This window comes from Ovis canadensis, chromosome 7 (assembly GCF_042477335.2).
Source record: "Ovis canadensis isolate MfBH-ARS-UI-01 breed Bighorn chromosome 7, ARS-UI_OviCan_v2, whole genome shotgun sequence".
Taxonomy (NCBI): domain Eukaryota; kingdom Metazoa; phylum Chordata; class Mammalia; order Artiodactyla; family Bovidae; genus Ovis; species Ovis canadensis.
In genome coordinates, this window is record NC_091251.1 from 102,652,118 (window position 1) to 102,669,629 (window position 17,512).

General features: G+C 39.5%; 1 protein-coding gene across 8 annotated transcripts in view; it reads right to left on the reverse strand.

Moving 5' to 3' along the window:
* The window catches only part of CEP128 (centrosomal protein 128), a 456,691-nt gene that overhangs the window by 436,873 nt on the left and 2,306 nt on the right, over window positions 1–17,512 (reverse strand). For 2 of the 8 annotated variants that reach the window (XM_069595217.1, XM_069595219.1), the window contains exon 3: window positions 1,942–2,083. The exons of the other annotated variants lie outside the window; for them this stretch is intronic. The gene's annotated coding sequence lies outside the window, so the exon portion shown is untranslated. The remainder of the gene's footprint in view (window positions 1–1,941; window positions 2,084–17,512) is intronic. 8 annotated transcript variants of the gene reach the window in all.

Sequence of the window (17,512 nt, forward strand, 5' to 3'; positions counted from 1 at the left end):
TGCACAGTCTTAACAGTTAGTAAAAATAAAGGTAGCAGCAGGCCATGGCTCACATGTGTCTACAGCCTCCTCAATGCCCCGTCATTTCATTTAAGCATAAAAATACCAAAGGGAGGGAGAGTGGGAAGCAAGTAGCAATATGAAATCTCTATTAGTCACTTAGGGAAAAAAACAGCGACATATCTATGCTGCATATAATAAAACAAATCAAACCTCTGGTCTCAGACTAAAAAGGCTTTTATGTCCTTATTCCTTCTCTTATATGATGGAAAGTAATAATTATGCCTGGATCTGTCAGAATTCTGTATCTGAAAGAATAAGTTTCATTTTAACCAGTCATAATTCTGGAAACTAAACTGGAATTAAGATTTTACCAGGCAGAATAAAAAGGCAACACTGAAAAACCAGACATTAACCATAACGGCTGTTGGTGAGAACAAGAAACAAAACGGGTCATAGCAGCTATGAATCAACTTAGATACAGAACTTGTGCTACACAACAATCATAGAGACATAGTTGAATATAATTTTAATAAAATGCAAACAAAACATAATTTCCAAAACCAAGAGATGAGGAAAGAGAAATGTAAGAGCACTATTTTCTTCATTTAATATAGCTTATAATAAACCAACCTTGTGTAAAAATAAATATTTAAATTGAAAAAAAAAGATAGCTATCTTTGAGACAACCTGAATTTGTTTTTGAATATCAAAATTTTAATAATAATTAGTTACACATAACGTCAGTGAAGGGAGAGGGAGCTTCCTAGATGATGCTAGTGGTAAAGAACCCGCCTGTCAATGCAGGTAGACGTAAGAGACACGGGTTCAATTCCTGGGCTGGGAAGATCCGCTGGAGGTGGGCACAGCAACCTACTCCAGTGTTCTTGCCTAGGAAATTCCAGGGACTGAATAGCCTGGTGGGCTATAGTCCATGGGGTTGCATAGAGCTGGACACAAATGAAGCAACTTAGCATGCACACAATGTCAATTAATATAAATGGCATATCAGAATCATCTAATGAGCTATTTGAGTATCAACTTGACTACAAAGAGTGAAAACTGAAAATTTTATGTTTTTTTAAATAATTTGGGGAAAATGTGTAAAATATAAAATAGTACAGAGACTAAGATAGTAAGCAAGCATGTATCTACTACCAGAATGTTATAATTTTCTATTTCTATTTTCTATTATATTATTCTGCTTCTATCATCTATTTCCCTATTATTTTTAAGAATATATTCTTAATATTATTATTTCCCATTCTGACACGTGTACTTCTAATATTTTGAATAAAATATTAGGTTGGCCAAAAAATTTATTTGGGTTTTTCCATTAGCGGGTACAGAAAAACCTGAACAAACTTTTTGGTCAATACTTAGAACACTATAAATAGAGTCCTAGTATTGGCACAGCGGTAAAGAATCCTCCTGCCAACGTAGGAGACACAGGTTTGATCCCTGGGTTGGAAATATCCATTGGAGAAGGAAATGGCAACCCACTCCAGTATTCCTGAAACATTCCATGGACAGAGGAGCCTGGCAGGGGAGCCTGTCATGGGGCTGCAGAGGCGGACACAGTCACGCATGCACGCACGCGGCTGCCCACCCTGTCCTCACCGACAACTCCGCCGCTCCACCGACCCCAGCCCCGGGTTAACTACTGGATGATTTTGTGTTTAACTCTCCACACCGCACTCCTATACTTTTACCACAGGTATATATGTACTTCACAGTCTTTCTTAATGGAACACACACTGTAATTAGTTGAAAACATATTAACAAGTGAAGATACAGGGTATCTGAATCTAAAGGAGAAAATCATAGCAGCATTAGCGGCTCACACATACAGTGCTATTGTCAAAACCATACAAACAGCATTAGCTTAACTATGTGTAACTGTCACGTAACACACACACATACACAAGACCTCTCACTTACCCCTATTAAGGATTACATACTTTTAATAAGATAAAATCACACTTTTCAGCATGAATTTCACTAGTTCACAAAGTCCTCAGCTTTTAATTTCAATTAGGTTGAGCAATAAAAGACGTACAAACTCCTGCATCTGATGGAACTCCTGTAGAAATATCAAGATTCAACATAAGATATAGGTGAAGATTTTTATATATTACAGCATACGAAACATTTGCTTTTATAGCATATGAAAGAACTTTAATTACATAAATGTCATAAGTGTTGAATTTAAAACACTAAAGACAATTCGATTACTATTTCATGGCTGATGTAAACAAAAAAACTTAGCACTGTCTACACCTACTACCAACAGTTCAAAAGGTCAAACACATCTCTCATGGCTAACAGAGCACCTGAACCTAAGCGTCAAAACGCAGAAGGCAGGTACAGTGGCAGAGTTCCAACCTTGGCGAAAGATGTCAGTCTACTAACAGTCAACACTTCCACACCCCAGACACGGAGCTGATGGAGGAAGAGAGAAACAAATGAGAAAGGAGTGGCCTCGAGAGTCGCCAGATGGCTGCTGGCCCACTATCAGGAAAAAGCGTCAGTCACGCGGCCGGACCCAACTCTTTGCGACCCCGTGGACTGTAGCCTGCCAGGCTCCTCTGTCCGTGGGATTTCCTAGGCAAGAGTACTGGAGTGGGTTGCCATTTCTTTCTCCAGGGGATCTTCCCCACCCAGGGATTCAACCAAAGGCCATGCAGATAGTTCCAAGAGCCCCTGAAGATAACTGACGGAGAAGCACAAAACAGTAAGTGCCAATGCTGCCCTCTTCACTGACCATTACTATTTTGTACAATTAGATAGTTTTTCAAAAGTATTGTAGGATAACTATCAGTGGCATTAATGAAAATAAGCTTTTTTTTAGGACTCTGAAAATCCTCTCCCCAGTGAAATCATACCCAAAGCATTAGACTCAGTCCATGTTGATAAAAGCATACTGAGAACAGTCACATTAAAAAAAAAAAAAACAAATATTCATGGGCATGCAAAATTGTTCTATCTAATAACCTAGGAAATATAAATTGTCAGTGAGATGCTTTTATAGCCCACTGTTCTCCCTTAAATAATTCTATCTTAGCCAGGTTGTAAGGGAAGGAACATTCCTATGCTGTCCCAATGGATATGTGTAAGTTGATACAAACTGTCTAGATGTCAGCAGGCAATATGTATCAAAAGCAGTTTGTACCTTTGACCTACCAACAATACTTCCACAATTTCTCCTAACAAAATCATTGGAATACATACAGAAATTTATATATAAGAATATTTGCTGAGAACAAATATCACAACTATATAACAGAGGGAAAATAAAAAGCACTGAAATTTCAAATTATAAGAGAAGAGTTAGAATACAGTACATTCATGTAATGGAACAGTACACAGACATTAAAACCCTATTTCTGGAGATATTTAACAGCAATGCAAGGGATAAAAGCATGAATCCCAATTTTGTAATAAACATTACATTATGTCTGTATATGAATATAAATTGCCAGTATACATATTCAGGGGTTTCCCAGGTGGTGCCAATGGTAGAGAACCCGCCTGCCTATGTAGGAGACATAAGAGAAGTGGGGTCAGTCGCTGGGTGGGGAAGATCCCTTTGAGGAGGGCCTGGCAACCCACTCCAGTATTCTTGCCTGGAGAATCCCTTGGACAGACGAGCCTGGGAGGCGATGGTCCACAGGGTCTGAACGAGCAGGACACAACTGAAGTGACTTCACCCACGTGCACACATACATATTCAGAGGAACAGGAAAGGATGATGACAAAGGGAGAAGAAAACAGAAGTATATTCACCATGTTGTTTATAGTAGATTTCTATTCTTTAAACATTCTTATACTTCCTGAATTTTCTTACAATGATTGAATAATCAGAAAGAAAAAGAAAATCAATGTTTAAAAGAAAAAAAAAATATATATATATATATAAAGATCTCCTTCAGAGACAGCAGATTAAGAACAGACTGATAACCTGGAAAATGTGTTTAAATAAAACAAATTTAAAGTGGTCCATGAATAATAATCACTACTGCAATTTGAATTCCAAAGAAGAATTTAAACACCTAGTATGCTCAAGAAAAAAAATCTTCATTATTTTTAAAGAGTTAAAAGAAAAAAAATTCAGGTGGATTAGAAATTCATTCTCATTAGCATAAGAAATCTCAGCATGACGTTTATAGACAAAAGAAGAAAGAACTGCTAAATTTGAAGAATGATTAAAGAACAATTTAAAGGAGCTGAATCACCTAAATCCTGGTTAAATGTGTGACAGGCATTTCCTTTAACTGGAGAAAGAAAGAAAGTGAAGTTGCTCAGTCGTGTCCAACTCTTTGCGACCCCATGGACTGTAGCCTGCCAGGCTCCTCTGTCCATGGGATTTTCCAGGCCAGAATACTGGAGTGGGTTGCCATCTCCTTCTCCCGGGATCTTCCCGACCCGGGGACGGAACCCCGTCTCCCACTGCAGGCAGACTCTTTACCGTCTGAGCCACCAAAGAGGAACAGATACTCTCTGCAGCTTAAACCTCCGGGTACAATTTATCACTGATGAGAAAGCAGGACTACTCACGCTGTCTGCTTTTCAGATTCTAAGCTTCTCCCAAGACTCTAGAGAGATCTAAGACGGGTGACCTTGGGCGAAAGTCTCCAGAGTCACAGAGAAAGCTCTGGGTCTGAAAACAGATGGTACCATTCTTGGAATAGTTTATTTGGCTGTTCCCAACACATCAGTATTTAAAGGCATAAATATTGTTGCTTCTGTCTTAATGAACCTTATAAAGAAGACATACGGCCACCAGAGCAAGTAATGAACCCCTCATCAATTCGCTCCCACTGAGGATCTATCCATCAAAAATGAATGCCCATATGCAAACCTGAATATTGTGAGAGAATAAAAACTGCATTCAGCCCTGCAATTTCAACCCTGCAATAAGAGGACTGGCAGTGAGTCTACAGACTCAAGTCCACCTCCTTTGTTATTTGACCTAAAGAGCCATCAGACTGTCTTCATTATAATGATGCACATTTGTATGTATGAGAGCTGTAATTTATTGATTCTCAAGTCTCTTTTCCTCAGAGCCAGTTTAAAACAATTAGGATTTGCAAGCTGTTCCATAAAAGATAAGCACCCAGCATCAGGGGTGATATTTCACAAAGGCTGACTGGTGCATGTTAAGTAGGTTGATTGCTTCTGTGGCCTCCAAGAGCCTCAGCCGTCCCTGTCCAAGGCAGCTGTCCTCAAGGTAATGACGTTGATATTTAAAGGGGATTGGGGCAGCTAGGGAATGTATTTTAAGCTGAGCCACAAACCAAGTTCAAAAATTTTAATATATTTCTCACTGCTTCAATAGCGACTGCAGCATCCTTCAAGAGAAAAAGTTAACACACCAGCAGAGGCTACCATGCACAAGTAATTATCACCTGCACCCGTCTTCTCTACATCAGTCCTCCTCTGTAACACCATCTCCTCAAACGCTTTTAGCAAATTCATGTAAGATCAAAGCTGGATCGGAAGAATCAATATTGTCAAAATCACTATACTACCCAAGGCATTCTACAGATTCAATGCAGTTCAGCTCAGTCACTCAGTCATGTCCGACTCTGCAACCCCACGGACTGCAGGATGCCAGGCCTCCCTGTCCACTGCCAACTCCCAGAGTTTACTCAAACACATGTCCATTGAGTTGGATGGTGATGCCATCCAACCACCTCATCCTCTGTTGTCGCCTTCTCCTCCCACCTTCAATCTTTTCCAGCATCAAGGTCTTTTCAAATGAGTCAGTTCATCACATCAAGTGGCCAAAGTACTGGAGTTTCAGCTTCAGCATCAGTCTTCTAATGAATATTCAGGACTGATTTCCTTTAGGATGGACTGGTTGGATCTTCTTGCTGTCCAACAGACTCCCAAGAGTCTTCTCCAACACCACAGTTCAAAAGCATCAATTCTTCAGTGCTCAGCTTTCTTTATAGTCCAACTCTCATATCTATACATGACTACTGGAAAAACCATAGCTTTGACAGATTCAACGCAATCCCTTTCAAATTTCCAATGACATTTCTCATAGAACTAGAACAAAAACACTTTCAATTTATATGGAGACACAAAAGACTCCAAATAGCCAAAATATACTGAGAAAGAAAAATGAAGATGGAGAAATCAGACTCCCTGATTTCAGACTATACTACAAGCTACAGTCATCATTGTATTCTGGGCTCCAAAATCACTGCAGATGGTGACTGCAGCCATGAAATTAAAAGACGCTTACTCCTTGGGAGGAAAGTTATGACCAACCTAGACAGCATAATAAAAAGCAGAGACGTTACCTTGCCAACAAAGGTCCATCTAGTCAAGGCTATGGTTTTCCCAGTGGTCATGTATGGATGTGAGAGTTGGACTGTGAAGAAAGCTGAGCACCAAAGAATTGATGCTTTTGAACTGTGGTGTTGGAGAAGACTCTTGAGAGTCCCTTGGACTGCAAGGAGATCCAACCAGTCCATCCTAAAGGAGATCAGTCCTGGGTGTTCACTGGAAGGACTCATGTTGAAGCTGAAACTCCAATACTTTGGCCACCTGATGTGAAGAGCTGACTCACTGGAAAAGACCCTGATGCTGGGAGGGATTGGGGGCAGGAAGAGAAAGGGACGAAAGAGGATGAGATGGCTGGATGGCATCACCGACTCAACGAACATGGGTTTGGGTGGACTCCGGGAGTTGGTGATGGACAGGGAGGCCTGGCGTGCTGTGGTTCATAGGGTCGCAAAGAGTCTGACACAACTGAGCAACTGAACTGAACTGAACAGTCATCAAGATTGGGTAGTATGGGTACAAAGACAGAAATATAGACCAATGAACAGGACAGAAAGCCCAGAGGTAAACTCACACACCCAGGGCCAATTAGTCTATGAGAAGGAAGGCAAGAATATTCAATGGAGAAAAGACAGTCTCCTCAATAAGTGGTGCTGGAAACACTGGACAGCTATGTGTAAAAGAATGAAATTAGAACATTCTCTAATACCTTACACAAAAATAAACTCAAAATGGATCAAAGACCTAAATGTACAGCCAGACACTATAAAACTCTTACAGGAAAGCAGAACACTCTTTGATATTATTTTCAGCATTACCTTTTGGGGTCCACCTTCTAGAGTAATGAAAATAAAAACAAAAATAAACAAATGCCACCTAATCAAACTTAAGAGCTTCTGCATAGCAAAGGTAACCATGAACAAAATGAAAAGACAACCCACAGAACGGGAGAAAATATTTGCAAATGAAGGGAGCAACAAGGGATTAATCTCCAAAATATACAAACAGTTCATCCAGCTGTATATCAGAAAAACAAACAACTCAATCAAATGGGCAAAAGATCTAAACAGATATTTCTCCAAAGAAGACAAACAGATGGCCAACAGGCACATGAGAAAATGCTCAAATATTGCTATTCATTAGAGAAAAGGAAATCAAAACTATCATGAAGTTATCGATTCATACCAGCCAGAATGGCCATCACCAACAAGTCTACAAACAATAAATACTGGAGAAAAAGAAACCCTCCTGCACTGTTGATAGAAATGTAAATTGGTGCAACCACTGTGGAGAAGAGCATGGAGATTCCTTACAAAACTGAAAACAGAACTACCATATGATCCAATAATCCTACTCCTGGACACAAATCCAGAGAAAACCATAATCCAAAAGGGAACATGCACCCCAGTGTTCATTGCTGCACTATTTACAATAGCCAAGACATGGAAGCAACCTAAATGTCCACTGTCAGAGGAATGGATAAGGATGTTGTACGTATACCCAATAAGATATTACTCAGCCATTTAAAAAAGAATAAAATAGCGCCATTTGCAGCAATGTGGAGGGACCCAGAAATCATCATACTGAGTAAAGTCAGACAGAGAAAGACAAATATCGTATGGTATCATTCACATGTGGAATCTCATTTCTTTAAAAGACACAAATGAACAAAACAGAAACAGACTTACAGATATAAAAAACAAACTTATGGTTGGTTGCTGCTGCTGCTGCTGCTGCTAAGTCACTTACCAACAGGTAAATGTGTTGGGGAGGATAAGTCTGGAGTTTTGGATGAACACACACACACACACACACACACACACACACACACACTCACCATAACGTATGGTTAGTTCACAATATATTATTCACCATAACATATAAGATAGACAACCGGCTTCTCCTTTGGGATTGGCCCACCCTCATGCCTTAGCAGGGGGTGTACTATCCTCTGTTTACCAAATAAAACTCTTGAGCTGTAACCAAAAAAAAGGATAACCAACAAAGACCTAACCTACTGGACAGCACAGAGAACTCAATATTCTATGATAACCCACATGAGAAAAGAATCTAAAAAAGAATGAATATATGTATAACTGAATCACTTTGTTGTACACCTGCAATTAACCACAACACTGAAAGCCAATAAAATTACAACTAAAAAATTTAAAAATAAGAATAACTTGGTTTGGGAGAGTTTTTTAGAGAAAAGTGGTCAGCACAGGGCTGTTTTAATCAGAGAGCTTAATGATGAGAAGGAACTTCACATAGACATGAGGAGGGAACCAAATTCTAGACAGGTGGAGGAACAGAACAGATGCATCACACAGGAAGCAGGAAGGTGTTTGCTGTGTCTAAGAAACAGCAAAAGGCAGGAGCACAGCGACCAAGGAGGAGGGCATCACGGGACGAAGTCTGAGAAGCAGGCTGGGGACAGCTCACGGAGAGGGTCAGGCTGAGAGAAGCGTGGATTTTATTCCAGCCCTCACGTAAGTTTCATGAGGGGAGACACTTACTCTACTTATTCAATGTTGGCACCCCAAGGCCCAGAACTCTATTAATAACATAGTTGGCACTCAGCAGAGATCCAACGGACTGAGAATAAATCAAGAATTGTTGTCCAGAGTCTAAGGCATGCCCGACTCTTTGCAGCCCCACGGACTGCAGGACGCCAGGCTTCCCTGTCCTTCACTATCTCCCAGGGTTCGCTCAAATTCATTCATTGAGTCATCTCATACCAGACCTCAAGTCATCACCTGCCCATCACCCAAGCCAAGCTCCCTGTGGTGGGGACCTTTTCCCAGGTGACAGACGGCTTGAGATCTCACACCAAATCTTTAGCTTAAGGATGTCTAGGCTACTCAGTTGCATCTGTTACCACCTAAGTGAAGACACAAAAGAGGGAGCTACTTGCAGTGCACCTTGAACTGCTCCTGAAGAATTAAACATTTTATTGTGATGTTACTACTTGAATTTATTATCCTTTGCTGGGGAACAAAATTAAACATAACAGGTGCTGTTAGTCTCCTCACAAAAAGACAAAAATAAAATAAAGAGAGAGATCCAAGTCTACTGTCCAGCAGTCAGTTCTCAGTTAAGTCAAGAGAGAATGTAACAGGAAGAGAATCGGAGAGAGACAACAGATGCATGCTCTCACCATCCACTGAACTGTCACCATATTAGAAATGAAAGAGGAAAGTGATTAAGCCACAGTCCTCGATGGGAGGAAAAGACCTGTAGGAAGTCTGCACTCGATGAGCTAGGTGCTATGACAACACGCCAGCGGGCCAGCTCAGGATCTTTCCACCCATCTACAAGATGAGGCGATCGGCAGATGGATGAGACAAAGAGGCGAGAGTCCATTAAAAAGCATCGTTTCAGAGGAGCAAGGGAAGAGACAAACATTCAGAGCTCTCCCATCCTTCAATCAGAGCATAGATTTAAAACTGTCTCCAGATATTCCTTGGAAAAGGCAATGGCACCCCACTCCAGTACTCTTGCTTGGAAAATCCCATGGACGGAGGAGCCTGGTGGGCTGCCATCTATGGGGTCGCACAGAGTCGGAAACGACTGAAGCGACTTAGCAGCAGCAGCAGCAGCCAGATATTCCTAAATGTCCCCTCAGACAGAGATGAGGTGCGTGGCTACAATCACTCTCAGTTGAGAACTTCTGACCTAGAGAATTAACATTAAATATATATTATGCATATATGTACATATATTCATATATATGGGCTTCCCGGGGGGGGCTCAGCAGTAAAGAAACCACCTGCCAATCAAGGCAGAAAACTCAGGTTCCATCCCTGGGTCGGGAAGATCCCCTGGAGAAGGAAATGGCAACCCGGTCCAGTATTCTCGCCTGAAAAATCCCATGAACAGAGGAGCCTGGCGGGCTACAGGCCATGGGGTCACACGGAGTGGGAATGATCGAGCATGAACACATGCATACAATATACATATGTATACTGCGAATATACTAGGTTTCATTTTTTTTGGATACTCCACTTACTCCTGTTGCTACCATCCATTTCCCTCCTTCCTCTCTGCCTTCCCCCTCCTTCTTCCCCCTCCCTTCCTCTCTCTCTCACACACATGCACACACCCACCCCTCTACTCCATGGATGACACCAGACAGACTCAGCTCCCAGGCTCCATTTTGCTCCCCTTGCGGGAGTAAGAGGGCAGAGTCACTGGATCAGCACCCATCAAGCAGGTGGCAGGGGCATTTCTGGAAAAGCCTGCGTGGCACACAAAATTACTGTTTCCTCAGGCATGGAGACAAAACCAATAGCCGCTTAATTATATGTATGCCAGTTGTTAAAAATTAGCAAGGCTTTAAAAGAAAATAAAGCTACTTAATAACTCTTTCCCTGTCTCACCAGAAGAATGACACAGATATTTCAGACTCATACACCTACACACACTCCTAAAATAAATGAGGCAGTTCACAAAATTAGATTAAAAGTAAAACATGTCAAGATAAAAACAATCAACAAAAACCCAAGGGTGGGAAAAAAAAGATAGCAGACAGAAATGGATGCTAACAAACAGAAGATGGATTTCTTACTTGGAGCTAAGCCCTAGAATGGCATTCTATTTGCTAACAGATAAAAAGAGTAAAGACAAACTACACTATTCCCAAAGTAGACAATAATGAAGCCCTCTGGGTGTGGACACAACCCCTAATAATGGCCCAAACTATCAGAAAATGGACATGAGGTGAGCCTGGACAAAGACAGAGCTAGAATCCCTGAGTTCCTAACACCGTTCTCTTTAAATCAGGGGATGAAAAGTAGAGAACTACAGACCAAATCCAGGCAAGCGATACATATTTAACAGAGCCCTCATTGTGCTATCTTAAAACCTCAATTTGAAAACAAAGAGACTTCACCAAAAAAATCTAATTTCCAGTTTCTCTTGAAAACTCCAAAGATCTGGCAACACTGGGGAAGACTGTTCCCATGGCAACGCAGCTGTAAACAGTGGCTGTCATGAGTGGGTCATGCTCCCTCCTGCTTGCCCTTGCAATACCCACCAGGCGTAGGACCTGATTAATAGCTGACTTTGCAATCCTACTTTGGATAAAGAACCAAGACAAAGGAAGTTTATTGGCCTCATTCCCCAGTTAAAAATGAACAATTCTACCGTGAAAGAATCAATCAAGGTTAAATGCTCGAGAGACAATGCTCCCCTCTACAGACCAGAAGGATATCCGGTAACACAGCTTCCATATTAGCCTATAGACTACAAAACCAGAACAAGAAGTAAGCCTTGAGCAGGAGGACTTGATTTTTGGCAGACCACTCAGGATGTTCTCCCGCTCTGGTATATAGAAGAAATTAAATGCAGAACAAAGTGCTGCTTGCATAATCTGGCTCCAACTCTTCACCTCCCCAAGATGTAAGTCCTCCCACTATGGGTGGAATTACCCTCCCTGCCTCTGGGCTCAGCTATTTGACCTAAGTTGACCAACAGGATTTCAGCTGACAGGGCACAAACAGATACCTGAAATGGGCCTACACACTGGAACCTGCTCCCCTCATAACTCTTGCGTCACCATCAGGACACACAAAGACGATCCCACTGGAAGGTGTGGGATACATGGCTGCCCCAACGACCTCCAGCTTAGATCAGCGGACCAGTCAGTTGAGCCCAGACTAACGTGTCCAGCCAAGATAGGCAGACAAAAAAAGCGCACTGCTATATGCCTGCCAGGATTTATTTATTATGCAAAGGCTAACTGATACACACACACACACACACACACAGTTTACTAATAAGTCATTTGATTTGGTTCAGAAGATGGTTAATTTCCTGAGGCTTCCTCTCAAGCCTGCTCTCCTTGAGAAAACAAATTGGTTTCAGACTGGCATCTAACAGTAGAAGCAAAAAAGGATAAATTCATATTAGGGTTCACAAAATAAGCATTAACAATTGATATAACAAGGGACAGGCCACCAATTTTTGAGAGAGTCATCATAAATATCATTTGGGGCTATTTATTTGTTCATGTAACATTAAGTTTTCATAATAAACATGCTATTTCTTAAGTGTATTATAAAACTTGTTTGTTTCCTTCCTGCTAGTTTTTAAAGCAGAAATAGAAATTCCTCTTGACTTTCCTAGTGAACAAAACAACACTACAAATTTTTAGGAAAGGAAATATTTCTTATTGCTATTTATACCTTAAATTTGCACACTGCTTTATAGCTTACAAAGAATTTTCATCAGCATTTTCTCTTTTGCTCTCTATTTGAAGCCTATAAAGCTGGTATAATTACAACCCTTTACTTCTGTTCCTAAAGGAACAAAAAGTTTGAGTAAAATACTTATCCACGATTGCTTTCATAAAAAGCTACATTAAGAGATCTAGAACCTACATCTTCTGTCTCTTAGCCACTGCCTCTTCCACTACATTCTTAGATGTGAAACCATCATTTAAATTCCAAACATACTGAAATGTTGGGGCTGTGTATGTGTGTCTTTCCTCGCCATATTTCTTATGATTCAATTATCCCACTATATACATACAACCAGAGCATTTAAGGCCAGACTATTCCAAGCGTACCCACTTACTCAGAACTAATAGTTTATATAAAGAATACAGCATAAGATAATAAAGTATTAATTATGTTCTGCTATCAGTCCAACTTTCTACAGCTCTTTTAAGATGACTTTTAAATAATCCTATCTCTTGCTAGGAATCTTTACAACCTTTTTCAGGCATTCTTTTTTTTCAGAAACCATATCCTAAAGACATAAACTTTAAAAAAAAAAACAGTATTTTCTTGTCCTCCACTCTTCCTCAAGTCCCATATTTCTTTCTTCCCCAACTCTACTTTTACTTTATATCTTTAGATCTCCCTTTAACTCTTTAGTTAATAGTAATTAACTAAATAATTAGTTATTAACCAAATAATTAGTTAATAAAATTAACTAAAATACACTTTCATTGTATTTATAAATATGCTTATTCAAGAGTTCATTTTTTATTCTTATTTTTTAAAGGAGGTAACAAGTATTCTTTCCAAGATACTATTTTTTTAAAAAAACTTCTAAAATTACTTAAAAGGTGATTAGAATGAACTGTGTACCATAAACTTTTTCGTGTAAGGTTTTTATATGTATACATAAAATTTTTTAAAGATATAGGATTAGAAAGGAATCCAACTATAATGAAAAACAGCTCAATATCATATAAAACCAACTACACTTAATCAGTAAACCACCACACATGTATGGATATAAACGCCAGTTAAGAATCTCAATTTCAAAAACCTTCAAAAAACAAAAGTTGAAATAATAATGCTGACTAGCTAATGCTTTAATATCACAGACTGTTGTATGACAATAATCCTACAAGGTAAGTACTGCTGTCATCATGACCTACACCTGAGAGGCTTAAAGACGCTAAGGAACCCAAGGTGACACAGCTTCCAATCAATGGCAGAGCCAAGCCACAAGCCTTTCTTCAAGGCCCAAATTCATCATGTCTCTCTTCTCATCACCACAGGCACCATCCAGAATTCAGGACTTTTCTAATCTCATTACTAGCCACCATAATGGTTTCTCCAACTCTGCGTCTTTTTCCATACGTTTCAACCTGCACTGACACTCCACTGCCCATGTGACTGAGTCTAGGTTCTTGAATCAGAAATTCAAGACCCTCATCAAGACACCCTTTTCTTAACAAATGAACCATAGAAACATAAGGCCTACATTTAGCTACTATGTACACCACATTCTCCTACCACTTCCATCCCTCACTGGCATCATTAGGTTTCAACTGAAATGCCGTGAAAATGCCGTCTGCTGTCGACCACTGCCACCTGTTTAAATTCCAGTAAAATTTCCAGGTATAGGTCAAACACAATCTCAGAGAAGCCTTCCATTTCCAGCCAGATATAGTCTTTTCACCCTCTGCATTATTATAAGTCTATATTTATAACAATACAATTATTAAATATGTCCATGAAATGTAATTATTCTTGCCACAGAAAGTTTTTTTGAATTTCTCAAATATGCTCATCTCACCATCATACCTCTGCCACATACACCACCTGGAACATTCTCCTCACTCCAGTTCCTTTGGCTAACTCTTACTTTTCCTTCAAGTCTCAGTTCAGAGGAGACTTTCTCTGGAGAACCTTTCTTCACTGCCCCCACCTTGGACCACCTCCTCACAGCCCAGAGGAGCTAACTGGCTGTTCACTTGTCTGTCTCCCTATTAGACTAAATCTCATCACAGAGTCCATTAACTTTGCTCACAGATGTATTTCAGCATCTAACATAGTGCCTGACATGTGGCTGGAACAATTTTAATGAATTTACAGTTAAACTTCCCTTATTACACTGATTAACCCAGAGACAAACTTCAAAGTACACGACTTTGCAATTAGTGATTCTAATTAATTAACTGTTGGATGAAATAATTCTTGTGGTACATGGGCTATATTAACTGAGTTCTCAAACAATATGGACTGAACTGCAAAATAGCACAAATGTGAATACTTGACAATGTCTCATAAACAAGGATAATAATTTAAAATTCATTTCAATGGTTAAAACTTACAAACCTACAAGGTTTGCTTGAATTATTACAAATCATTTTCTCATTGCAATCTGCAGCTACCTACATTCCTCAATTATTATTTATCTGTACTATAAAGTTGTACACACTCCAAGTTACCTGGACTAATATCAGTGTGCGTTCTCAGTATTGTTTTACTGTATCAATTGCTGTTAGTAAGCCAACCTATTTTTGTCATTTTAAAACCTTCACTCTTCCATGATCAAGCTCTTTTCTTCCTCCTACAATCTATAAAATTATCTTATGTTTTCTAAATAATAATTATAGTCCATTTCTTCCACAAGTCACTCTTCATTAAAAGCCTAATTCAGGTTTAGCTTTAATTCATACATCTGTGAGTTTATTCATTCATGAGCACCTGTCTCATGGCAAACACCATGCATGGCTCAGCTGGTAAAGAACACGCCTGCAATGGCATGTGACTGAACCAGGGAGACCCGGGTTCAATCCCTGGGCTGAGAAGACCCCCTGGAGAAGGGAAAGGCTACCCACTCCAGCATTCTGGCCTGGAGAATTGCATGGACTATACAGTCCATGGAAAGAATCAGACATGACTGAGCACCTTTCACTTTAAGATAAGAGTTTTATAAATTTCAGGAGGTGTTAATATCCCGACAAAGGCCTAATAAGACTCAGGATCATTCATAATTATTAATAAGACACCAGAACAAGATTAGAAAATGAAAGTTAAAACTTAGAAAAATATTTGCATTATATGGAAACCAAAGAATTTATCATCTTTCAAAAAAAAGAAGAAAAGAACATTCCAGTAGTAAAAGATACAAAAGATAAACAGACAATTCAAAGAACATAAATGGCTCTAAAAAAAGTGAAAGATACTATATTTCACTAATTAAAAAACAGCTAATTAAAATAATGATATTCCTTTTTATCTGTTCTGTACCTATGAACAAAAGCTCTCACCACCAGTGTTCACAAGGACATACCCTGCTATAAGATATTAACTAAGACAGTTTTTCTAGGGAACAATCTGTCAAGTAAAAATAAGTAATACACACCTTTTGATCCCGAGTCTACTTCTATGACTATTATCCTAGGAAAACACAAGATGTATTACAAAACGTATATATAAATCTTACGTGTTGTTGTTCAGTCACTAAGTCACATCCGAGACTTTGCAACCCCACGGACTGTAGCCCAACAGGCTCCTCTGTCTACAGGATTTCCCAGACAAGAATACTGGAGTGGGATGCCATTTTCTTCTCCAGGGGATCGTTCCGACCCAAAGATCGAACCCACGTCTCCTTTATTAGAAGGCAGATTCTATACCACTGAGCCATCAGGTAAAAGAGCTTCATTGAAGAATTATTTATAATAGTAAAAAAAAAAAAAAACCCCACAAGTCCACTGATTAGGGATACAATAAATGTATCTAGCCATTTGGGAAACTATGTAGCAGCTAAAAGAGATAAGAAAAAACTTGTAATACATTATTACAAGAAAGAAAAACACTACTAGAATAGTATGACTATATTGAAACATTTCATACTAGAATCAACCCAGTGACATTACTACATGGTTAATAGTGAATCCACTGTGGGTTATTTTTATATTATGTCCAACTGTGTCAAGACTGTGGCTGAAAACTTTGGGACTAAATTGTCCTACCAAGCCACTCCAGCTCTAATATTCGTTAATTCTAAGAACCTTTCACACATATAGCTTAAACAAAGTGTTCTTACAGGGCCCCAGTGAGTCTTCCCTACATGTTTAAGTGCCCTCTATCAAAATGCAACACGAAAATGCTAAAGTGTCCAGAATTCTAAACCCACGATGCAAAGCCTGAGTTAACACTATTCTCCTGACTATCAATGACAATTCATGTTGCATACATACATTTATATTCAATTGAAATCATAGATACAATGACCTCTTACCTCAATAATACCATAAAGGCCATTAAATCTTGGGGATAAAAAACTAAGAAAGATACTAGAACCCCTTGAACCCCCTTCATTTAAAGAGATGAATAACAACAAATTTTGCTTATATGATACACAATCTAAAAATACTAAATATAAATCAAACTCTACTAGAGGACAATCAGAGATCACAATGCGGCCTCCTGTAGTGGGCGCAGCTGGGATTTGGAGTCAGAGGCCCTGGGGATGAAGGCCATTTTTTTGGCTCCAGAATCCAAGCGAATCCAATAGTCTATCTAAATCTCATTTATAAAATGAACAGAGGTATAATAAATGTACTATATACATATATGTGTGTGTGTATACACACATGTGCATGCATGCTCAGTCGCTCAGTCATGTGTGACTCTTTGCTGCTTCATGGACTGCAGCCCACAGGCTCCTCTCTCCAAGGAATCCTCCAGGCCAGAATACTGGAATGGGTAGTCTTTCCCTTCTCCAGGGGATCTTCCCAACCCAGGGGTCAAACCCGGGTCTCCTGTATTACAGGCAGATTCTTTACTGTCTAAACCACCAGGGAAATAAACCTATAAAACATGTAAAATGTGCCTAATATAGTGCCTGAGACAAAAAGATTCTCAAATACTTGTCTAATGGAAACAGGTGCATCGCTATCACTTTCATTAAGGTATCCAATCTGTTCCCCTTAATTTTTGTAATACTGCATGTACAACCATCCTATTTA